This window comes from Pinus tabuliformis, chromosome 6 (genome assembly GCF_031772625.1).
Source record: "Pinus tabuliformis cultivar Carrire ecotype Pingquan chromosome 6, CPIR1, whole genome shotgun sequence".
Taxonomy (NCBI): Eukaryota; Viridiplantae; Streptophyta; class Pinopsida; order Pinales; family Pinaceae; genus Pinus; species Pinus tabuliformis.
In genome coordinates this window covers 165,036,480-165,062,436 of record NC_142292.1, presented here as the reverse complement: position 1 = coordinate 165,062,436, position 25,957 = coordinate 165,036,480, and the positions used below count along the sequence as shown (strand labels likewise).

The 25,957-nt window shown below is 40.5% G+C and overlaps 1 pseudogene; it reads left to right on the top strand.

Moving 5' to 3' along the window:
- The window catches only part of LOC149257895 (phosphatidylinositol 4-kinase beta 1 pseudogene), a 156,929-nt pseudogene that overhangs the window by 42,353 nt on the left and 88,619 nt on the right, over positions 1-25,957 (top strand).

Below are 25,957 nucleotides of genomic sequence, written 5' to 3'. Positions count from 1 at the left end.
TGATGGAGTTGTGTTCAGTTTGACTTGGTTAAACTAGTTGTAGTTAGTCTAACTGCAGATAGACTAATGATGAGTTATTAAACTAATTATTAACTCATAATACAACTATAGAATACATCAGTTAACTGAGTTGCATGTCAGTGCATGTTCAGTTCAGCAGGGACAGGTGTTAGAGAATCAGATTGCTATCAGTTGTGACTATAGTTGTGCATCAGATCTTGCACAATCAAAGGATTGAGTATGCCAATGAGTTTGCTCATGTATTTGCCTAGTTTGTAGCTTCTGCTCACGTCTTACACATTGTGAGTGATTCTTTGGAGGTGAAATACGAGTCTAGTAGACCATTCTCATTCATTCTTGAGCAGGTATTGAGCAGTGGAGGCAGGCAAGCAGTGGAATAGATTTGGAGATCAGATCTGAGCTGTATTGTGTGTAACAGGTGGAGCTGGTACTGGATTGCTTGTGATAAGCATTGTACTTTGTAATGTTACATGGTCTCAATCATTAATATACAGATAGTGTGGGGTTTTTAGCGAGATGCTTTCCCCAGGTTACATACTGTGTTAATGTGTGAATGCTCTTGATGTTTTATTGTTATTGATGCTGCTATATTGATGATCAACGTAGAGGAGCTTATGTATTGTGTATGTATTCCGCAATAGTACATGATCAGGATAATGTCTGTTGAATATGTGTTAAATTATTCAAAATTTTTACATGGTATCAGAGGTGTTGATCATCAGATCTACTATTCAGGAAGTGTTTACATTCTATTTCTTCAGGCAGAGTCTGTAATCGGGCCAGGTAGCCTCTGGATTCATCCTTCATTTGGAAGGTGAGATATCCGGTGAATGCCCATATAGTCAATCTCTGTAAGAGAAATATTGTGTTCTCACGAATCTTAGATCCGAGGCGGTTGAGTTGGTTGCTGGTGGAATTCGAATTTGCAGCAGTGTTTTCTTGGTGACAACGCAACAATGTCTCTCAACGGATTGCGATTGGAGTATGCTCTTGAGGGAAGCTCAAACTATATTGCATGGAAGGACAGGATGGAGGCAGTATTGGATGATAACAGGCTAAAGGAGTTCATAGATACAGATATCCCAAAGCCTACTGATGTTGCTGAGGCGGAATTTTGGCAAAAGAAGACCGCAAAATGTCGAAGGATTCTGTTGGAGGGCGTGAAGGATCACATTATGTCCAGCCTCCATGGAAAGGATACTCCATATTTGATGTGGAAATCATTAACAGAATTATTCCAAAGCAAGAGTGATCAGAGGAAGCTGGCGCTCAAAGATAAACTCAGAAACATCAAATGCGAGAAGGGTGAAAGTATTCCCAAGTATCTCACGAAGTTCACTTAGTGTCGAGATGAGCTGGGAAGTGTGAGGGTTACTGTCGATGATGAGGACTTGGTGAGCTTGGCTCTCCTTGGTCTTCCGAAGAGTTGGCATTCCTATCTGGACTCTGTCAATGGTTGGGAGAAATTGCCAGGATGGGAAAGACTATGGTCAGATCTTGTGCAGGAGGAGATCAGGTGGAGTACCAGGGACGGATCTTCGTCAAAGGGAGTTGATGAAGAGAATTATGCTTTGGCTGCCAAAGCAAAGAAAGGGAAGAGCAAGAAAGCTTCTCAGTCTGGTGCGAAAGGCAAGAAGCAGGATATGTCCAAGGTGAAGTGTTTTCATTGTCACCAGCATGGACATTATGCCACTAATTGTCTGCAGAAGAAGAACAAGCAGGCTGCTGGATCTTCAGCAGGAGAGGCTCTAGCCTCACAGTTTGAGCTTGATTTTTCATTGATCGCATGCTTGGTTTCAAGTGTGATGGGATCAGTGTGGTTCTTGGACAGTGGTGCGTCTTTTCACATGACGGGAGATAGAGATTTGTTCTCTGATCTAGAGGACAAAGATCTTGGAGTGCACATCGAGATGGGCGATGATGGTAGATACAGTGCGACCGATATCGGTACCATTTCCTTTGAGAGGGAGTCTGGTAAACCCTTCGTATCGAAGGAAGTCATGCATGTTCCATGATTGACGAAGAATCTCATCTCAGTGGTGATGTTAGAAAACAAGGGGTATGATGTTGTTTTCAGCGAGGGAAAGGCTTTCTTGCGCAGCAAGACAACTGGTGAGACCCGGAAGATAGGGGTTCGAGTGAGGAACCTTTATCAGTTGCATGTAGATGGATGCGCAGCAATGGCGGGCAAGGAAGAAGGATTGGTGAGCCAAGATGATGGCGAGTTGTGGCACAGGAGATTGGGTCACCTTCACCATGGAGCCTTGATGATACTGCAGCAGATCACTACAGGGCTTCCTAAAGGCACACTTGTGCAGTCAGATCAGTGCAAGGGGTGTACTTTGGGGAAGTTTGTGAAAGCCACCTTTCACGAGAAGGATAGTCGCGCCATGACGATCCTTGAGAGAATTCACACAGACGTGTGTGGACCTTTCTCAGTTGCTTCGACAGCAAAACATAGGTATTATGTGATTTTTTTTGATGATTTCTCTCGTAAGTGCTGGATCTTCTTCATGCAGAAGAAGAGCGAGACATATTCAAAGTTCTGTGAATTCAAAGCACTGGTCGAGAAGGAGTCGGGGAAGAAGGTGAAGGCTCTTAGGAGCGATAATGGTGGTGAATACATCTCGGATGAGTTCAAGGATTTCTGCAAGGCAGAAGGGATTCATAGAGAGCTCATAGCTCCCCATAACCCATAGTAGAACGGGGTAGCTGAGTGGAAGAACAGAACGATTGTGGGTGCTACACGGGCAATGTTGCATGATCAGGGCCTACCCCTTCACTTGTGGGCGGAAGCATGCAATACAACAGTTTATGTGCAGAACCGTTGTCCTCATAGGATACTTGGCATGAGTACACGTGAGGAGACTTATTCTGGTAAGAAGCCTGATCTTTCTCATTTGAGGATTTTTGGTGCTAACGTTTACATGCATGTGACAAAGGATGCCAGGAAGAAGTTGGAGCCGACTGCAGAGGTTGGGATATTTGTGGGGTACACTGATACGCCCCACAACTATCATGTGTATTTGCCAGACAGTGGTAAAATTGTTGTGCGACGGGATATAAAATTTCAGGAGGAGAAAGCCATGAAGTGTTCGCTTGAGAGGGAGCTACACTTGCATGCAGATGAGGAGCTATTAGTTCCTAAGGATGAGCTTCAAGACGTGGATCAGCTACAGGACGAGGTTCATGGAGTGGAAGAGACCACTCATGCAGCGCCAACCATCATAGGGCGAAAGCGCTTGACAGAAGCTGAGCGACTGGCTCAAGATGCAGAGAAAGTTGTAGGACCACCTACAGCCCAACGCAGGCAGAGACAGTCACATGATCGGTACACTGGATACATGGCTCTGATGAGCAAGTGTGTTGTGACTGAGCCATCCTCTTTCGAGGAAGCTGTTGAGGATCCCGCATGGGTAGATGCCATGGTGGAAGAGTATGATTCTATTGTCAGAAACAGTGCATGGGAGATTGTTCCTAGACCGTAAGGGAAATCAGTGGTGGGTTCGAGATGGATCTACAAGGTCAAGTAGGCAGCTGACGGGAGTGTGGAGAAGTATAAGGCAAGATTTGTTGCCCGAGGCTTTTCACAGATAGAGGGGATCGATTATGAGGAGACCTTTGCACCTGTCGCAAGGTATTCTTCCATACGGACGATTCTTGCTCTCTCAGCGCAGATGGGATGGCACATTCATCAGATGGATGTGAAGACTGCGTTCCTCAATGGAGTCATTGAGGAGGAGGTGTACATTGAGCAGCCCGAAGGCCTTGAGGTCTTCAGCAGCGAGTCGCATGTATGCAGGCTCAAGAGAGCGCTGTATGAGTTGAAGCAAGCACCACGTGCTTGGTACACACGGATAGACAGCTATTTCATAGGACTTGGATTCTCCAAGAGCGAGGCGGATCCTAACCTATACCAGATTGTGGTGGAGGGTAAGTTGCTTATCATTGTACTGTATGTTGATGATTTGATTCTAATGGGTGATGAGCTGTTGATACTGTCATGCAAGAAGGATCTTGCTACAGAGTTTGAGATGAAGGACTTGGGCCTCCTTCACTATTTCCTAGGATTGGAAATATGGCAGCGCAGTGGTGGACTGTTTGTTTCTCAGGGCAAGTATGCTCGAGAGATACTGGAGAAGTTCAACATGCATGGCTGCAAGCCTGTTGATACTCCTCTTCCTGGAGGTTGGAGGAAGTAGGATGCCACTTCGGGAGAAGAAGTGGATGCCACTGTTTATCGACAGTTGGTGGGGTCGCTGATGTATTTGTTCAATACACGACCTGATATATGCTATGCAATTAACCAGCTTTCACAAGCTATGGTTAAGCCTACCAAGCTCTTCTGGAAGGCGGGCAAGCATGTATTGCGCTACTTGAGAGGCACATTGGGATATGGTTTATGGTACAGACAGGAGGATGAGGTGAAGCTATGTGGCTTCACAGATGCAGATTGGGCAGGGATCCCAACGGACAGAAAGAGCACATCAGGAGGGGTCTTCAGTATTGGATCGACAGTAGTTTCTTCGTACAATAGGAAGCAGAGATCTATGTGGATGAGGATGATCCTGGTTGGGTTGTTCGAGTCCAAGCACATCAGGTACCATCATATCAGAGATTGTGTGCAGCGGAGGATCATGTTGCTTTCATACATTCCAACGGAGGATTAGGATGCTGATATTCTGACAAAGGCTCTCACCAGGAGCAAATTCGAGTACCACCGAGGTAGGATAGGGGTTGCTGATAATCCATATCTTGTTGAGAGGGAGTGTTGAGATTGCAACAAGATGATGGAGCTTAGTGAAAAGAGTCGCCTTCACTAAGTGGGCCCGCAGGCAAATTATGGCGCAAGTTCTATTTTTGATCACAGTGTGGATGATCACAGTGTGGGTGACCACAGTGTGAGTGATCACAATGTGGGTGACCAAACTGTGGGTGACCACAGTGTGGGTGATCAAAGTCTATTCTTAGACTGGCTGTCAAAAATAGAAAAGTCAAATATTATTGTCTCATAATAATATTTCGACTATAAACTTGATCTTATTCTCTTGGAGCACTTCAGTTTGAGCAACAGATGTGGCCAATGCAGCTGTCAAAAGGAAGTACACTTTTCTTATGAGTCAGTTGAGTTGTTGCATGCATGACTTCAGTTAGAACTCAATCAGTTGAGTTTGGTGGAGTTGATTGTGGAGTTGATGGAGTTGTGTTCAGTTTGACTTCGTTAAACTAGTTGTAGTTAGTCTAACTGCAGATAGACTAATGATGAGTTGTTAAACTAATTATTAACTCATAATACAACTATAGAATACATCAGTTAACTCAGTTGCATGTCAGTGCATGTTCAGTTCAACAGGGACAGGTGTTAGAGAATCAGATTGCTATCAGTTGTGACTATAGTTGTGCATCAAATCTTGCACAATCAAAGGATTGAGTATGCCAATGAATTTCCTCATGTATTTGCCCAGTTTGTAGCTTCTGCTCACGTCTTACACATTGTGAGTGATTCTTTGGAGGTGAAATACGAGTCTGATAGACCATTCTCATTCATTCTTGAGCAGGTATTGAGCAGTGGAGGCAGGCAAGCAGTGGAATAGATTTGGAGATCAGATCTGAGTTGTATTGTGTGTAACAGGTGGAGCTGGTATTGGATTGCTTGTGATAAGCATTGTACTTTGTAATGTTACATGGTCTCAATCATTAATATACAGATAGTGTGGGGTTTTTAGCGATATGCTTTCCCCGGGTTACATACTGTGTTAATGTGTGAATGCTCTTGATGTTTTATTGTTATTGATGCTGCTATATTGATGATCAACGTAGAGGAGCTTCTGTATTGTGTATGTATTCCGCAATAGTACATGATCAGGATAATCTCTGTTGAATATGTGTTAAATTATTCAAAATTTTTACAATCACAGATTTTCCTTGAAGTTATTGGCAAGGGGAAAGGGGTCCGAGGTAACCACAAACCAACTTTTAGGTACAAAATCTAGCCAATTTGTACCCAGAGAGGGCTCTCTCTTTAAATTTTAGTTTTTTTTTGGAAAATATTAGGATAGTTATGAAAGTTTAGGGGATTTGATTGTGTTTGGGTGGTGAAATTCAATAGCAGAGGGGTAGAACTAAGTAGTTTAGGCCATTGGGCTAATGGAGTCAAAGAAGATGGCTTAGCTGGATTTTGTTTCTTAACAAGGGATGGTTTCATAGGGCAAGATAGTTAAACAGGGAACAAATAGAGACTTAAAAAGGATGGAATGGACTCAAAAGGGATGAAGGGAAATTAAGAATCCTTCAACATACTTTAAGAGAGGGAACTTGGATGATTACCAATAAATAGCAATTTAGAATTCTTTACTAAATAATCAAAATGAGTAAAATAGGAAACATGAGCAATTAAGAATTCACTACTTATGCTAGTTTTAGAGGAAAACATTAAGAATAAAAACGATTGAAAACATGTTGCACTTAAGCACTTTTTGAATTATTCTTTTTCGTTTTACTACTCAGATATGAAACATAGTTGATATAATAAACTAGAAAACATTAATACATGAGATATAGAATACTTATTGATCCGATGTTTGACAAATGAATCCTGTGAAAAGTCCTTTGCATTAATTCTTCATCCAGCCAACCATACAAAATTTTTCCAACAACACTTTATTCCAAAGTAATCAGTTTTACAACAATGTCTAAGAATCCACACTCAATAATCCAATTGAGGGAGTATTTATACAAATAATTTTACAAAAAATATCTCATAACAGAGTGAGATATATTCTAGGATGACTATCAATAAGTTACAAGAAAAATAGATACAGATGGTCTCGTAGATAGAAGAAAAAACAAACTGATGCTGCGTTGTTCCTATTCTTGTGAGTGTGCTGGAGGCAAGCCCTATGATTTGGCATGCTACTGTCTTCTTGGTAATTCTGTGCTGGCTGCCCTATTTTCACTGATACTCTTTACCTGCTCTGATACTCTTCGACCTATTTGATCTTTGTTTATCCTCTTTACCATTACTTACTGTAGTAAATAACCAAAATTTACCCAAGGATAATTTACAAAATTTCTAACATTTCTTCCCACCATTGTGTTTCTGGTATTTTGGTTCTTTGAAGTTTTCTGAGGGTCTCATCAGTTTCGGTATATCTGAAAAAGGTAGGCTAAATTGGAAACAAGTGCTTTATCTCATGCTCAACATAGAATAAGTTCTCCAGACTGTTATAGAGAACTCTGCCTATAGGCAATGCTTTTGATGCTAATGCACTTGTTGATGGACCTACCTGGTTGCTTGCATATTGATTCAATTTCTCCACATAGTCTATATGCCTCATTAGTTTATCATTAATAACTAAAGGACTAGGCAACCCTTTACTCTGCAAAATATCAAATCTTTTCATGAAAACATTAATTTCTTCTTGCATGTCATGGAACCTTCTTTCTAAATTTTGCATCAGATTCCTTTTAGTAAAACCTTTTTGAATTCTAGAATTGTTCCTGTTCTATCTTGAATGCCCATTTCTTCAAGCTAGTACTTATTCTTGGTATTCAAAAACTGTATGAGCCTGGTGGCTTCCTCAGGCATATTTCATAACTTTGCCCTTACCTTTTGAACTTCTTCTTGAGCTGCTTTTACTAAATCAATTTGCTCAAAAATTATTTGGATTGATGGCCAAACATCATTTATTGACTGAGTGATGTTGGCCTAAAGAATTTTCCTAATTTATGTCAAAGGTTTCTCAAATGTGAGATCCTTTTCTAATGATTTCACTCTGTATTCTAATCCTTTAATTTCCCTTGTCCTTTCTGCAACATTTATCTTTGAGAGATCATACCTTTGCTTCAAGGTAGCATATTGTTCTTTTACCTTTTGCAGCTCTGTAACTTGGAGCTTCAATTCCTCCATTGATTTTACCAATTCATCTGGACTAAGACCTGTAATTCCTGCTTGTGCTGTACCTGTTGTTGTTGTTGATGTTACTACCTCTGTTGTGACTGCTGGAACATTAGGTGCTAGAGATGTTCCAAGGGTGGAAGGGATTGCAGTGGAAACTACTGGAATCGTGTTAGGAGGCTGAGAGGTCGACTCTCCCTACTTATCCTTAAATTATTTCTCCAATTTTTGTTCAGTTTCCTTTAGCTGCTCATTGAGTTTCAGGACTAAGTCCATTAGCTCTTCTTCAGTTCTTTCTTGTATTACCTTAGCTGTTTGTGGGTGTCTTGGAGGTGGAAATTTCAGTTGCTTTCTTAAAGCAACAATGTCTTCATCCTTCTTTTTGATTAAGGCTTCTGCAGCCTTCACATCTTTGGGATCACGACCCAAGCTAATGATCAATTCTTCTAATGTTTTGATCCTGTTGTCTTTAGCATGTGAGGAGGCTTTCTCCAGCTGTAGTTGGGCAGTTGACCTCGACGTTCTTTGCATGGGAACACAAGTATACGGTAAAAAACAACGAAAACGACATTCAATTTTTTTATTAACAAAGTCAAGGGTTGGCGAGGGTTTTTGGTTTTTGGGCAGATGACGTTAGCCGGGAATGAAGTGACGTTTTTGTCATATGTGGGAAAGTGGTAAATGGTTTCATTGCACTGCTTTCGGATATGGGCGGTATTTAGCCGGGAGCCAGCGATTCCACAGATCGCTTGACATGTGGCGGAGGCACTGTGCGGAAACCGCTTGGTGATCACGCGTTAATGCATGGTCTCTAAGGGTCGCGCGATATTGTTAATAACCGTCGGATGTGGAGAGCATGATCGGACAGCTGACAGGAGGCGCGATGTTGTGGGGTTTAACAGCAGTGGGCTCAACACAATTAAGAATTAATTAATCGTATCGGGGTTCTTGTGAATGGACGGGGAGGTTATCAATTAACCGTGAGGGTTGATTAATCCCTTTTCATGCAGCGGGAGGATTAGGCTGTTAACTAGTTACAGGTTAACTAGTTAGTCCTAGTTAACATGTGTTTATGATTATAATTAACCAAAGGGGCGGGATATATAGACTTTTGGGGATTTTTGATATATTTAAATAATACGGGAAAAGGGTGAATATGTACGGGATTTATATAATATAAGTTAGAAATTAATATGCAAAATGTAATGAAAAAGCGCTAAGTAAAAACATTAGAATTGTGCATTGAACGTATGCTTAAATGGAAAAAGGCGTTTTTATGTGATATTGTATATTTTTCCTAAGTAAAATAGGATTTTACTTAGGAAAAGACTTATGAATGTGAATGATTGATTTATGGATGGTTTTAAGTACTTAGGCTTATAAATTATTAGGCCGAGGGTCCGGTCCCTCCAGAAGTCAGAGAAATGCTCTGATCCCCTCTAATTTTAGCAAATGCCTTAGTACTTAGGGGGGATTAGTAAAAATTTAGGGAAAGATGAGAAGGGGAGTTAATTATTTGACCTTGCCTTGCTTGAAATGCTTCTAGTGTAATGTATGCCTTGCACTTGTGATGAAAGTTAAAATTAACACATTTAGAGTCCTTATCCATCACATGTAATTCTGCAACATCATCTACCTACCCTACCTACTTTAACCTAACATTTTTTCTTCTTTATTTGGGTGCACTTAAACTGGCAAACCCTTATCACTTTTTCTTTTCTTTTACATGTAGATATCTATCTAAGTCTAACCTTACTACATCCAAAGGCTGAGATTAAATTGTTGAGCTACTTTTATTCACTCTATCTATCTACTTATCTGCCAAGTTTAAACAGTTTGGTCAGATTTTATTCTCTATCTCTAAAACATAAAATTCAAATATGAATTAGCCAAGCTTAAGCTGTTTGACTGTTCATCAATTGTAGCATAAGTTACAAGATGCACACAATTGTTTATTGCATAAGAGTAAAAGTAGTGGCATTTAGACTTGCTCACTTTCCTTGGTCTTTCTTCTGGTAGGGTTCATTTTCTTTTTCTTTTTTGACCATCTTATTCTTTTCACCCTTTGATTTTTATTTTAGGGTATACCCTCTTTACATTTTTTAAATTTTTTTATTTTTTGACAATATGGAAAACCTTTGCAACAAGTAAAGGTATGAACATATTACATAGCTCATCAAGTCAATCATGAAATATGACACCTATTGGTATAGGAGCATAACACAGTTGGACGTGGGCTTGTATGGCTTCTTTAAGACCACTGATAAAACATTCCGTGTAGAACTCATCTTGTAGACCTCCAACGCAGAAAGCTAAGGCTTCAAAGGCTATAATATATTCATCCACTGTTCCTGTTTGTCGGAGCTTAGTGAGACAACCCAAAAAGGTAGAGTCATGGTCAAAGCGATCCATAAGAGCATTTTTGAATGTCTCCCAAGTCAAGGGCCTTCCATAGCAACATTGATGCCATTGCCACCATTGCCATCTTTCATTGTCCAAGTACATGATACCCACACTAAGCTGAGTGGCATTATCCAGGATGTAATTTAGATTGAAATATTACTCCATTTGTGCTATCCATGCTGCTGGGTGAGAGCCATCAAATTTATACATGTCCCAGCTTGGTTGGTCATGGACGTGATTGTTGGTGGGTGCCAAAGAGGTGAAGAGACTGGCTAGAATCACCCTCACTGTGTTCAGTGCCAATATATGCCTACTCGCGGGTTTCCGCCTTGCCCTTAGAGAGTGCTGTAGTTATTTCCTGCAGCTGCACTTGGATGTATTTCAAGGATGCTTCAAGGCTATCCATCCTCTCATTCGCCATAGCTTGATTTCTAGTTTGTACCATGCACCGAGCTGATTTACTTGAAATTTGGGACCGCCCGATTTTTTTTTTGCACTAACAATTGAATGGTACCACCTTGCTCAGCTCGTCATCTTGATTCTTATGGGCTAAGTCACCAATAAGCACCCTGGGGGGTCTCAGACTTTTTTTTTTACTCCTAACAGAGTTTTACTTCTTGCTTAGGAATATTGCAGTTGCCGAATCTCGAAAATTTCAATGCTACCAAAAGTCCTACGAAAATCGCACCCCGATATAGGAACCCACACAACTACTCAGATCTAGATGGCGGAACTGATGGATCTGAGAAATCTAAATGGCTGATATAATAGATTTGAACGACAAAACTGATTGCTGCTGCAGATCTGATGGATCTAATAAATCTGAATAACTGTTCGGATAAATCTGAACGGCGGACTGATTACTGCTGCTACTGCAAAACCCCACTTGCGAGAACTAATCTGGCAGAGATTATGCGTGATCCCAAGATAGAGAAGGGAACTATGGTCTCCAGGAGTGTCAAGTGCTACAGATCGCAATATACATATGGGTCTGACAGTAGTACTCGACCAAATTTTTCAAGGCACTAACTAAGGAGGATCAACCATACCCTTAGCTGTACAACCTGACTACCCTAATGTACGGGAGAATCTCTCTAAGTGCTATTCTCAGTGTATTATAGCAACAAGATGGCCGACGGTTTATCTATGGTGAGGTTTCAAGGGAGCTAGGGGGCTTTCGATATACCCTGAGGGTACTTGGAAGACAGTCCGTGCACGGTTCTGTCTAATGCGCTACTACTCGAAGGGGTACCCACATGGGTTACAAGGGAGTCCAACAAGTGTGACCACCTCTTGTATTTCCTGCGTGCATGCCTCCCCAAATCCACAGGTTTATGCGGTCAATGACAGATCCCATGGTTTAAAGACGTCGGAACACGTCTCTAGCCAAAAAAAAAAATTGCTAAAAATTGGTGATCCCACCAACCCTGGAAAGTGCTCTGATACCACTTATTATGCTCTTAACCTGCAAGATGATACCAGAATACAAAATATGCAAAGAAATATACCCAGAACATAGAACAGTGAGAAATAATAGCAAGTATTTTATTATTCAGAAAGCAATGTTCACTTGCCTCTTCGAGGGGGCAACCTCCAATAGAGCTGAGCTTGATTACAAAATAAGACACGATCCCCCTCGCAGGGAGTCTCTATCATTTATATAGGATTCATACATGAAATACCATGGGGTAATACCATGGTTCTTATTAATACCATCTATCTAATACCTTGGCCCATTTGCAACTAACTATGGTCCATCATTAAATGCGGGTTAACCACTTACAATTATTAATATGGGATTTATTGACTCTTTACTTAACTACAACTATGACTCGATCCTATTACATAAATAAGGGGGTTAGGGTGGGACCCTAACACGGTTGAGGAATTAGGATATTCTCAAGTTATTAATAAGTTGGGAGAGAGAGGGGTGTGAGAACAATTCCTTGCGGGCCTCTTCAATCCAATCTGGTATGGAAAGAGAGATTGATAGTAGGGTGCTTTCATCCTCAAATTGGCACGATAAAGCATCAACTACTGCATTGTCATGCCATTTCTTATAAATTATCACATAATCATATCCCAACATTTTGGCCAGCCATTTATTTTGTTGTGGTGATGATAGACGTTGCTCCAAAAAATATTTTAGGCTTTGATGGTCCGTACAGATTTGGAAACGTCACCCCAACAAGTATGGTCACTAGGTGTCTACTGCATGTAAGATGGCCATCATTTCTTTCTCATAGGTAGATTGACCTAGATGTTTTCCACTCAGTTGTTGGTTGGTGAAGGCCAATGGTCGACCTTCCTGCATTAATACAACACCAATACCAGTACCGGAAGCATCACATTCAATCACAAAAGATTTGGTGAAGTTTGGTAGGGCCAATACAAGAGTGGAGCACATGGCTTGTTTGAGAGCCAAGAACGCTTGCTGAGCTGCATCAGTCCATAGAAATGATTTTTTCTTGAGAAGATTAGTGAGGGGTCTAGAAATGCGACCATAATTGCAGAAAAAATTGCGATAGTAGCCAGTGAGACCCAAGAATCCCCTCAAACTCTTCAAGGTTTTTGGTTGGGGCCAATCTTGCATTGCTTGTATATTTTTTGGATCAACCCTCACTTCTTCATGACCCACAATGTGTCCCAAACACTTGGATTATTTTGTGCCAAAAGAGCACTTGGACAATTTGACAAATAATTTTTTATTCTAAAGCAGTTGCAAGATTAAGTCTACATGCTGAAGATGTTTGTCCCAAGTTAGGTTGTAGATGAGAATGTCTTCAAAGAATACGAGAATACATTTTCAGAGATATGGTTTTAGCAGATGGTTCATGAGTCTTTGAAAAGTAGATGGATCATTATAGAGACCAAATGGCATGACCAAAAATTTATAGTGGCCTTCATGAGTTCGGAAGGCAGTCTTCAGAAAATCTACTTCCTTGATGCATATTTGGTGATAGCCAAAGTGAAGATCTAGCTTGGTAAAGAATTGAGCACCACGTAGTTCATCAAAAAGATCATCAACAACAAGATTAGGAAATTTTTATTTGAAGTAAGCTTGTTGAGGGCCCAAAATTCTGGACACATGCATAGTTCTCCATATTTCTTTAGCACCATGACCACTGGTGATGAATAAGGACTAATGTTGGGATGAATAACATTGGCTTCAAGGAGTTCCTTGATGATTTTTTCAATTTCATTCTTTTGGGCGAAAGGATATTAGTATGGGTGCACATTAGGTGGTTGGGCCCCCTGGGCCAAAGGGATGTTATGATCATGTTCACCCCTAGAGGGTGTAAGCTCTTTAGGTTTGTCAAATGCCTACTGTTGGAGGTCTAAGACCTATTGCATCTCATGATTAACATGAGGAGTAGGGATTCAATGGCCTGGATGGCATTAAATTGGGAAATGACACTGTGATGGCCCTTTTTCAAAATCTTTTCCATTCGCTGTGAGCTGATGATAGTAGAAGCACTTGCTTGGAGTCCATGTAATATACGATTATGGTCATTCTGCTTAAAGCTCCTATATACCTCCTAGAAATCCATTGTTATCGGGCCCAATGTGCGAAGCCATTTAGCGCCCAAGACAATGTCACAACCACCCATTTCAATAGCAAACATGTGGGTCTTAGGTGGTAGTCTCCCATTTGAATTTTGATATTTTCACAGTGGCCTTCAAATTTCATGGTTCCCCCATCAACGATAAGGACTTGGAAGTTTAGAGACTGCCCACACAAAATAATGAGCAACTTCGACGACTTGCTTATGGATAAAGTTATGAGTGCTGCCACTATCAATCATTACCACTACTAGTTGATGTTTAAGAAAACCTCAGATTTTGAGAGTTTGAGGCAAATAAATGCCATCCAAAGCATGTAGTGACATAAATGGTTCATCTGGCGTAACTGTGAGATCATTGTCAAGCTGGGTTTCCTCAAATTCGTCCTCCTCCCCCACAATGGATGGGGCTTCCTTAGATGAGTTTTTATCAATAACATTAATTTTAAATAATTTTGGTTCCTTGCATTTATGCCCCGGGGAGTATTTGTCATCACAGTAGTAGCACAATCCTTGTTTTATTCTTTCAGCCATTTCTATTGGAGACACCTTTTAAACCTTAAGTGTTTGGGTAGGGCCATGAGCCTGGTTGGGATGCCCCTTGGCTACAAAATTTGGACGAGTGGACTAGTTAGCTAAGGCAAGTTCCACCTCGATGACCATTTTGTAGGTGTCCATCCACGTAGTTGGGTGGTGCATCTGGACATGAGATTGGATGGCTTTTTGAGACCATTGATGAAATACTTCAAGTAGAAGTCATCTCCTAGACCGTCAGTTTTGATGGCCAATGCCTCAAAGGCTGCAATGTAGTATTTTACTGTGCCTGTCTGTCAAAGCTTAGTGAGACGACCCAAAAAATTAGATTCCCTGTCAAATTGGTCACATAGGGCTTTTGAGAACATGTGCCAAGTTATGTTCTTGGGATAACATTTTTGATGCCACTACCACCATTATCATATCTTTTGGTCCAAGTAAAGGGCTCCCACACATATTTTAGTTTGATCTTTGCAAATATCATTAAGGGAGAAATATTGTTCCATTTGTACTACCCATATTGCAAGATTAGAGCCATCAAATTTGTACATGTCCATCTTGGGTGGGCAAGGGTGGGAATGTTGGTGATTTCCATGGAAGTGAATGTGATGGCTAGATTCTCCTTCGAACTATTCATCGACACTATGCTCCTCTCGATGAGACCTCTACATCATATTGGTGAGATGTGAAAGCATTGAGGTAATTTGGTTGATATTGCCCTAGAACTCATCCAACCCTTTTTCAAGGTTCTTGATCTTCTCATAGGCAATGACTTGAGATTTGGTACCTACCATACACAAACCTTGGCCAATTACTTAAGAGTAGTCTTCTTGGAAGGAAGGCGAGCTCATGAATCTATTGGTGGGGGTCACTTGAAGTCACTTCAGAAAAATTTGGGACCACCAAAAATTGAGGTTGACAAGTGAATGGTACCACTATGATTAGCTTGTCATCCTGAAGCTTATGGGCTAAGTCTCTTGCAAGCATCTCGAGATGGTGTTAGTTTTTTTTTTGTAACTCTGAAAGGAGTTTTACTCCCCGCTAAACAATACTGCAGTGGCGGAATTCCAAAAAACTTGATCCTGTCCAATGTCCTGCAAAAATAGGGCCTTGACTTTTTGGAGTTTTACTCCCCGCTGATCAATATTGCAGTGGCCAAATTCTAGAAAAATTAATCCTATACAATGTCCTCTAAAAATAGGGCTCGGACTATAGTAGCAACAATACTTACTACACAAAGAGTTTAATTAGAACTGTGAAACCCCAACTACTGAATGTGAGTTGCACGATGGCGGCAAAGCCCCAACTATTGAATCTAATTTATACGATGGCAACAAAACCCCAACTGCTAGATCAAATTTTCATTGCGCTGACAAAACCCCAACTATTGGATCTGATCTCGAAGATAAGGCAGTAGGCGATCTTCAAATAGTAGAGGGAACTATGGTCACAAAGGAGTGTAAGGTGCTACAGATCGGAACATACACAGGGGTCCAACAATAGTACTCGGCCTAATCTTTTAGGGCACTAACTAAGGAGGATCGACCTTACCCTTAGATGTACTACCCTATTGTACATGTGAGTAATCTCCACGAGTGCTGTTCTCAGTGTACTGTAGCAGAAAGATGATCGGCCACTTATCTAAGGCTAGGTTTCAGGTGAGCCTAGGGGGCTTCCAATATACCAAAGCGTATGTGGAAGTGAATTATGTGCGCGGTTTTTCCTAATCGCTACTACTCGAATGATTACCCACAGGGGTTACAAGGGAGTCCAACAAGCGTGACCACCTCTTGTATTTCCTGCGTGCATGCCTCCCCAAATCCATAATTTTATGCACTCAACGACAAATCCCATGGTTTAAAGACATCAGAATCCATCTCTAGCCTAAAAAAATTCTACGAAAATTGGAGGTACAACTAGCCCTGGAATGTGTTCTAATACCACTTGTTATGTCCTTGACCTATGAGAAATTATAGAATACCAGAAACATTGTGAAGAAATACAGCCTAGAACACAGAATAAAATGAGAAAAACAATAAGTATTTTATTATTCAGAAATAGATTCAATGTTCACTTGCCTCTTCGAGGGGCCAAACACCAGCAGAGAAGAGCTCAATAACAATAAGACTCGATAATATTTCCTTTACTAACTAAATGACATCCAAAACCCTAACTACTAGTGGTCCCTTGCATAACATAGGTTAACCACTTTATTTATTAACTATGGCTCGTTTACAACTAATTGTGGTCCCTTTTCTCTGATGTGGGTTAACCACTGACAATTATTAATGCAGGCTCTATTTACTCTCTAACTAACTATGACTATGACTCAGCCCATTGGGATTATTAGATAAATAAAGGGGTTAGGGTTGGACCCTAACATCTCACTCATACAAAAAGTTTTGACCATGGTCGCACAAGTGTCGTCACATTCGTCCTAAAGTCTAACTCAAGTGTTGCATTTGTCGCTTCTTGTTATGAGGCAGTTGCACAGAGGGAAATGATTTCTTGTTACTCCGGTGTTCTATGTTATCATGTCATCAAAGCATGCTAAGTGTATGATCACAAGTTAAAGTTCATCATAGGTCCATATTTCTCCCGCACTTAGCCATTTTCCCAAAACTATTCTTGACTGGGAAACTCAGCTTCATCAGACCTCGACTGAACTACGCACTGCATAGTCTTATCCCTCAGTAATGTGACCTTGCTGCCTAGAACCACTCAGTGCAAAGTCACTGTCCTCTAGGGCAGTTGCATTGTGAAATTCTAGAGCTCAGCAACCTTCCTTGACCCCAGAATTACGTAGTAGTTCCTCCTAGTATAACTTGAACTATGCACTTCGCACTTTCAGTCCTCAAGGTTTCCACCTTACCTACTGGAACCCCACAATGCGAAGAGAACACAACCTCCCTTGGCCTCCATAACTGCATAGAGGTGTCCCCAATGTCCTCCTACAACTAGAGCTCAATGACCTCAAGAACTGCACATATTTGTCCTCTAGGTCTCTCTGTTTCCTAGTCCTCCTTACCTCTAAAACCTATGTAGATCTCTCTCCTAGGGCCCCATCCCTCATCAACCACTGCCTGCTTGAACTGCGCAATCCCGATTCCCAGTGGCCACTACGCAATTTTTCTCCTTTGTGAGGACTGTGAACAAAAGTTCCTTAGTCAAGTATGAGTTGTGTCCTACGCTATCTCAGTGATTAACCTCTCTCCCTGTCACCTAGAACTGTGCAATGCATAACTACTAGGCCCTCTCTCCCAGCCTGTCACTAGTCCCGAGCTCAGTTCATGGATAATAATGCATCATCTTAGGCTAGGGAGTTTTTGGATTGATGTCGTCTCATCATGAGTGAATTGCAAGAACATGTACACTCTCAAGTCATGGCGAGATGATGAAGAAGGAGAAGAAAGAGGAAGCATGCCTAAAGACTCACTTGTAGCTGAATGGAAAAATGAACCTACCAAGAACAAGAAAAAGGAACAAAAGTGTGCAATCATCTCCCAAGACCTAAGATCATTTAAGACCCCACATCATCAATTTATGCAGAGGAGAAGAGAAAGCACATCCAAGAACACATCTATCACTCAGCATCACTAGCGGCTTGACATTGCCACATCATCAAGCAAGTAAATCTCAACAGTGTCATGTCAAATCATGTCATGAGTTATCATATGCGACATCACCATTGTGGTACATTTTTACTATAAATCAAATGTATTGTCAATTGGAAGTCCAATAGACACACTTGAATATGAAGAGTCATGTAATTTGAAAATTCAAAGGAAACTGAATAGTCATGAGGGTAGCCAAAGAGTCACAAGGGGTAAGCATCAACCCTTGGTTATATATACCCCCTCATTGTATGAGCAAGGGACATTTCACCTTGGCTCCTCTCGCAAAGCATTAGAAAGATCATCTAGTTATTTGAGGAGAAAGGAGTGGCTCCAATGTCCCACTATCGGGGCTAGTGATGTACAATGTAAATATGTGTATTGGAAATTTTGCTTAATTACATAATCCTTTTTAGGACAACATGTTTTCATGCATTACTTATGGATGTTTATAAGGCTATTCTGTGAATGTTTGTAATTCACGTTTTCTTTCACATGTACTAAGATAGTTGAACTATTTTAGTTATTTTAGTGCTTATCTTGTTGGGAATGTTTTGTAATGGTTGTCCTTGTTGTCTCCTCCTTGTGGACTATTCCGTGGGATACTAGACAAACCTTTCATTTCTTATCAGTTATAACGACCGTCACATTCGTTGTAGACTATTCCGTTGGGTGGTAGATGAATCTTCTCTTGTTCATTTGTTTTAACGACTGTCATGTCTGCTTTGGACTATTCTGCTGGATGTTTAACATGTATTTTCGATTCATGTGTATCTCTTCCTAGGTGGTAATATTACCTCTCACTTAGAGGCTTACTTTTCTCCCCACTTTTATAGTAAGAGAACCTAGACACAGTTGCGTTGCACACTCACTAGGCACACTCACCTTTATTTTCAAAGATACCATTGCATAACTCTCTTGTGCTAACAACTAGAGTCGAGGAAAATATTTAAGTATTTGGAAACTGGGCCTTCATACCAGATGGGACTCCTACACAAAACAATGTGAGTCCTAATTAGGACTTCATATCGGGGAGACCCCCTAAATGTTGGCGGGTCCAACATTGTCAACATTTCTGGCATTACAAGGAGGGAAACCAATATGTTATGGCTGATTGTACCACCGACCCCACTAATCCATCTTCTAGTCAAGGCAGTAACGTCCACTGCCTCTCCCCTACTCGCAACCCTGAAGTTGGTAATGTAGAATTTCTTGTACATTCACAAGCTCATACAATGTACTAAAGAACAGGACAAGAATCTACTTCTAATTTAAACCAACGAATTCAATCGATCGATGAAAACAATAAGAAAACGAAGAAGATAAATCAATGGCACATAACACAATATGTATCAGGGGAAGGCTACTGCTCAGAACCCCGCTATCTGTATTGCATATATCAGAAATATGAGTGAAGATACAAAGCTTGTTCTCACTAGAAAAATTCCACACAAGTATGCTCAACTCTCTCAACTCACGAGCAAGCTCTTGGCCAACACTTAGCCAAATTTTCAGCTCTCCAAGCCCCTAATCTCTTGCGTAATTCCTAGGATGAATAGCCCGTATTTAAAGGGAATTCATGCTTCCAAAACTGCACAATCCAAACATAGGATCAATCTTTGATGCATGCATTATATTTACACTCCAATAAATAATACAACTGATAGTACACTGCTCCTGCACTCTAGTCTCAATTATGTCATTCTCATAATTGGCATGCATGAGTTTCTCATGAGGGAATCTTTAGTTAAGTAGAGTAGCACTAGTGGATGCACTAGTGCACCAACTGACTGTTAACTCTTTATTAGTTCCTCAAATAGTTTGGAACTAATTTAATTGAACTTAACTCAGTAAATTGAGTGATCTAATTTGCAACTCAATTTAAACTCATACTGGACCCCTAAAATTTAGGGAGAACATATAGAGACTTCCAACTCGAAATTCCTAAGCTAATTAAGTTAATTAAACTTAATGAACTATTTACAAGTTTCTATGAGAATAGAATTCGATTTTAATTCAAATTTAATTCAAGGAAAAATTAAACTGAAATTTCTTGTGCCATTTCTCAACACCCCCTCTCAACAAGAAAGGTATTATCAACTACCCCAATCCTGTCTCTGTGAAACTCGAATTTACATCTTGACAATGTCTTTGTCAAAATGTCAGCATCTTTCTCCTCTGTGGAAATGTACTCTAACAACATAATCCGCCTCAATACACAATCTCTGAGATGATGATATCAGATATCAATATGCTTGGACCGATCATGAAATACTAAATTTTAAGAGAGTTTGATACAACTATAATTATCGCAGTAAATCAAAATTGGATCCATCTATTAACCAAACAAACCAACCAGCATCTTCCTCATCTAGATGGCCTCACATGTTGCCTGACTCGCAGCCATATACTCTGCCTCTACCGAACTAAGTTCAACCGATCTCTATTTCCTGCTGTATCGAGAAATTGTCATTGATGCAATAGTGAAGATGCCCCTTGATGTGCTCTTATGGTTGGATGGAATCCCTACCCGACTTGCATCAATGAAGCCTTGAAGCTTCACTCCCTCGGTTCGTCTGTACCATAATCCATACTAAGAAGTGCCCCTGAGGTATCTTTATACATGATTTTCCGCTTTCCAATACAGCTTGGTAGGCCTAACCATCGCTTGACTAAGTTGGTTAATTTCATAGCACATATTCGGTTGTGTGTTCACCAAGTACATGACTGAACCCATAAGATGCATGTAAACAATAGCTTCCATTAATTCGTCTGACGTAGAACCCTCCTTCCTCCAGTTACCTGTTAGAGGAGTCTCCATGGGTTTACTTCTCTCTATGTGGAATCTCCTGAGTATATCGTTGGCATGCTTTCCCTGAGACACAAATAACTTCCTATCTCCTTTCCATACCTCCATGCCAAGAATGTAATGCATGAGCCCCATGTCCTTCATCTCAAACTCTATTGCAAGGTCCTCCTTGCAAGACTTGATCAAGTTATCATCACCTGTCAGTATGAGATCATCAACATAAAGTGCAACGATCAACGGTTTACTTCCATCTCTATGTGGTACAGGTTCACATCCGCTTCACTCTTCGAGAAGCCCAAACCGATGAAGTAGCTATCTATCCTAGTGTACCAAGCATGGGGTGCTTGCTTCAGCCCATAAAATGCTTTCTTGATTCGACACACATGCAACTCACAGTCAAAGGTTTCAAAACCTTTAGGCTTCTCTATGTAAACCTATTCCTCAATCATGCCATTAAGGAAGGTTCTGAACATAAACCATTGTGTTGCATGCCTCATCCCACAAGTGTAGTGGTAGGCCCTGATCATGCAACATCGCCCTTGCTTTCCCTACTATTTTCGGCCACCCCATTCTACTGAGGATTATGGGGTGCTGTCAAATCCTATTTAATCCCTTCCCCTGCACATAATTTCTTAAACTCCTTTGAGACATATTCACCATTGTTATCACTTCATAGAGCTTTAACTTTCTTTATCGACTCTTTCTCCGCCAATGCTTTAAAATCATAAAACTTTGTGAAAGTTTGATCCTTTTTCTGCATGAAAAATATCCAACATTTATGAGAATAGTATCAACAAATATACCATAATACCTGTGTTTTTCCGTGGATGTTGTCAAGAATGGTCCACACACATCTGAATGGGATTGCTCTAGAATAGCCTCTTCTCAACTGTCTATGTCATGAAAGGAAGACTTGGTGTATTTTCCCAAAGTAAACCCCTTGCATGTATCAAATTGCTCAAGTGTATCTTTGGGAAGACTAGTAGAGATCTACCGCAATATCTTCAAAGCCGCATGATGCAAGTGTCCTAATCGCATGTGCCACAACTCGCCAACATCTCAGCTTTGCACCCTTTCTGCTTTAGTTCTCAAAGCAGCACACTCCTCTACCTCCATCTTACAGAGATTCTTCACCCAAATCCCTATCTTCTTTACTTGACTTGGGGCTGTGTGTCGAAGGAATGCATTTCCTTTCGAGAACATAATAGCTTCTAACCTCAAGCATGGCAACGGATACCAAGTTATTCTTCAGCGCGGGCACATACATAAAATTATTCAAGGTGATTGGAGCCCCATGCTCCTTTGAAAAGTAATCGTGCCCAATTTAGTAACACTATACTTCCCGTCATCACCCATCTCGATATGCATCTAGAGATCTTTCTCCTCCAGGTCACTGAATAATCCCTTTGTTGCCAGTCATGTGGAATTAAGCTCCATTTCCCAAGTACCATACACTTCCCATCATTGATGACACCATGCATCAAATGAAGGAAAAGTCCAATTTGAATTGAGAGGCCAAAGCCTCACCCGCCGCTCCTCTTGAGGACATCTTCTTGGACTTCTTGAGTGGACAATTTGTAGCAAAATGGCCCAGCTCATGACAATGAAAGAACTTAACTTTCGTCATGTCTTTCTTGTTACCTCCATGATAAGAATTTGATTTGGAATGGGAAGCTTTCCCTTTCCCCTTATTCACCTTAATTGCTGGGGCGCAATTCTCTTCATCATCAGTATTTGATAAAGAGCCATCCGTGGTGTTCCTCCTGATCTCCTCTTGCATCAAATCCGGCTACAGTCATTCGAAATCTGGCAGCTTCTCCTAACCATTGACATAGACTTGATAACTATGCCAACTCTTTGGGAGTCCTATAAGAGAAAGAGTCACTATATCATCCTTGGAAACCATGATTCCAACACTTCCAAGTTCATCACGACACTGAGTGAACTTGGTCAAGTATTTTGGAATTGTCTTGCCTTTCTCCATTTTTATTTTTCGAAGTTTGTCCTTCAGTTCCAATTTCCTTTGGTCATTGCTGTTCTAATACAAGTCCTTCAATGTTTTCCACATAGCATACAAAGTTTCCTTTTCATGGAGACTCAAGAGAGTGTGGCCTCGAACCCCCTTAAGAATTATGTGCTTTGCCTTCACCACACACTTCTTCCATTCGGCTAAATTCTGTGCATCCGATGATGTTGGTTTAGGAATTTCTTGATCAATGAATTCCTTTAAGCCATTATCCTCTAACACAACTTCCATTATGTTCCTCCAAGCTATAAAATTTGAGTTGCCTTCCAAGGCATACTCTAGCTGCAAACCGTAGAATGCCATCTGTCGATCCTGAAGTATGTATTGCAAATTCGAATTTCAACTATAACCCAAAACTCAAAAGTTCGAAATCTCCTCTGGTATACCGTTCTTAACTCTGATACCATGTACAATTTCTTGTATATTCACAAGCACATGCAATGTGCTAAAGCAGAGGACAAGAATCTACTTCTACTTTCAACCAGTAGAAGTCAATAAATCGATGAAAACAATAAGAACAAGAATAACATAAATCAATGGCACATAACAAAAGGTGTATCCTGGGAAAACCATTGCTAAAAACCCCGCTATCTGTATTGCATATATCAGAAATATGAGTGAAGATACAAAGCTTGTTCTCACTAGAACAATTCCGCATAAGTATGCTCAACTCTCTCGGCTCACAAGCAAGCTCTTGGCCAACACTTAGCCAATTTTGCAGCTCTCCAAGACCCTAATCTCTTGCGTAATTCCTTGGATGAATAACCTGTATTTAAAAGGAATTCATGCTTCCAAAATTGCGTAATCCAAACATAGGATCAATCTCTGATGCATGCATGATATTTACACTCCAATAAATAATACAACTGATAGTACACTGCCCTTACACTCTAGTCTCAACTAGGTATTTCCTAGAATCGACATGCACGAGTTTATCATGAGGGAATCTTCAGTTAACTAGAGTAGCACTAGTGGATGCACTAGTGCACCAACTGACTATTAACCCTCTATTAGTTCCTCAAACAGTTTGGAACTAATTTAACTACACTTAACTCAGTAAATTGAGTGATCTATTTTCCAACTCAATTTAAACTCATACTGGACCTCTAAAATTTGGGGAGAACATATGCATGACTACAGAAAGACTTCCAACTTGAAATTCCTAAGTTAATTAAGTTAATTAAACTTAATTAACTATTTACAAGTTTCTATGAGAATAGAATTTGATTTTAATTCTCAGTTTAATTCAAGGAAAAATTAAATTGGAATTTCTTGTTTCCATTTCTCAATGGGTAACTCCTCACCGCCCAGGCTTGAACGTGAAATCCCATACCATCAACTTCGGCCTATCTGCCCCATCACTTGTCAATTTGCAAAAGTTGTTGGACTGATTTTGGTAGTAATCGCTCTTCCATATTCTAAAAATATGAACAAGACAATGCCTACAGGAGTAGTGGTCTCATCTATTGAAGAAGAAATTCTTGCCACTCTTGAAGTACTAGCATAAGCTATGGAAAGGGAAGACCAACCTCTACTCTTTCAAGGAGGAAAAAGAAGAAACCCTTCACTTTCGGGTTCAAGTTCTGGCTGGGGAGGTGGAGAGGAAGGTAACGAAGAAGAATAGGAGGAGGAACCATCAGATTCAGAAGAGGAAGAAGAAGACAACGAAGAAGAAGACATGGCAGAGAAGAATCTAGATTTGATGACTCAGGGCCCATTGGCACTTCTGGGTTTCCTGCACAAGATGCTAAGACACGCGGAGAAGATCTTGACTAAAGATGACCTTGACAAGACAGTGAAGGCTGAATATAACTTAAAATTACCTACACCTGCAGACACTTGAGGTACGTTACGATTATGTTGCATGCATACTCTTCCCATGTACCTTGGATGGTAGAGAAACTATATGGTACCACAACCTTCCTCCAAACTCCATCCATAATTGGAGGCTATTCAAAATAATATTTCTTCATAAATTTCCTGAAGATAAGATCCCTGCCATGTTATTGAAAGAGTTGGGTAGTCTTAAGATGAAGTAGAAAGAAAATGTTAAACATTTCAATCAAAGGTTCAATTCCATCTTGAACAAGTTTTTAGACGACATAAAACCTCATGACTCCACCACTGTCGACTACTACACTTATTCCTTACCAACAAGTATTGCACAATTTGTAAAGTGAACTGCGAGACCAATGTTAAGAGAAAACTATGAAGAGGCTATTGCCGTAGATAAGGACCTGCTGGCTATTAGATTCATCAAAAATGATGAAATCACAAAGGACTCCAAATACATAGGTAAGAGGTCTCAGGACTCTGTGATCAAGGCTAAGGAAAAAGAACTGAATGATTTCGAAATCCTTACTCGTGTCATCAAGTCCCTAACCACTGAAATGGCTGAACTTAAATAAAGGACAAGTGAGACTACCATGAGCAGCAGGCTCCCCAGGTTCATGTCTAGAAGGAATGCAACTTCTGGAAGTAGCATTAATCAGTCGGAAAAATATGTGCAAAGTTCCAATGTGGTGCTGAACATTGAAAAAATTGGCACGGACTCATATTGCATGTTTCATAATGAGCATCATTCGAAAAATTTGTGCCCATAGTGAGACTAGCTCGCAAGAAGAATAGCTGCATAGTTTGTGGATGCAATCATGGTTGAGGATCACGCTGAGCCCAATCAATAGGAAGAAGAAGTTGTATGCAGTTGATGAAGTTCCAAGCACTGGGCATGAAATAAACATGTATCATTGTGTTCTCATAGCCTAGAAAAGTGTTTTTGATAAGGAACCTTCGAGTGATGGTCTAACCCAGAAGAAGAGTAAACGATACAACTTGAGAAGTTAAGGGCCGACCACTGTGATTAAGGTGTTGAAATAGAAATTCAAATAAAATTTGTTAAGAAAACTAAGTCCTCAAATTAACTCAATGCAGAAAACTTAGAGCAAGTCCGAGAAAATAGTTCCAATGAAAAGTGTTTCTACTAGCAGTAAAGACATAACCATTCGACCATAAACCATAAACCCAATTCCACCTCTAGACACCTCGGTCAGTATTATCACTGTGGATTACAATATTGTAGAAGATATGAAG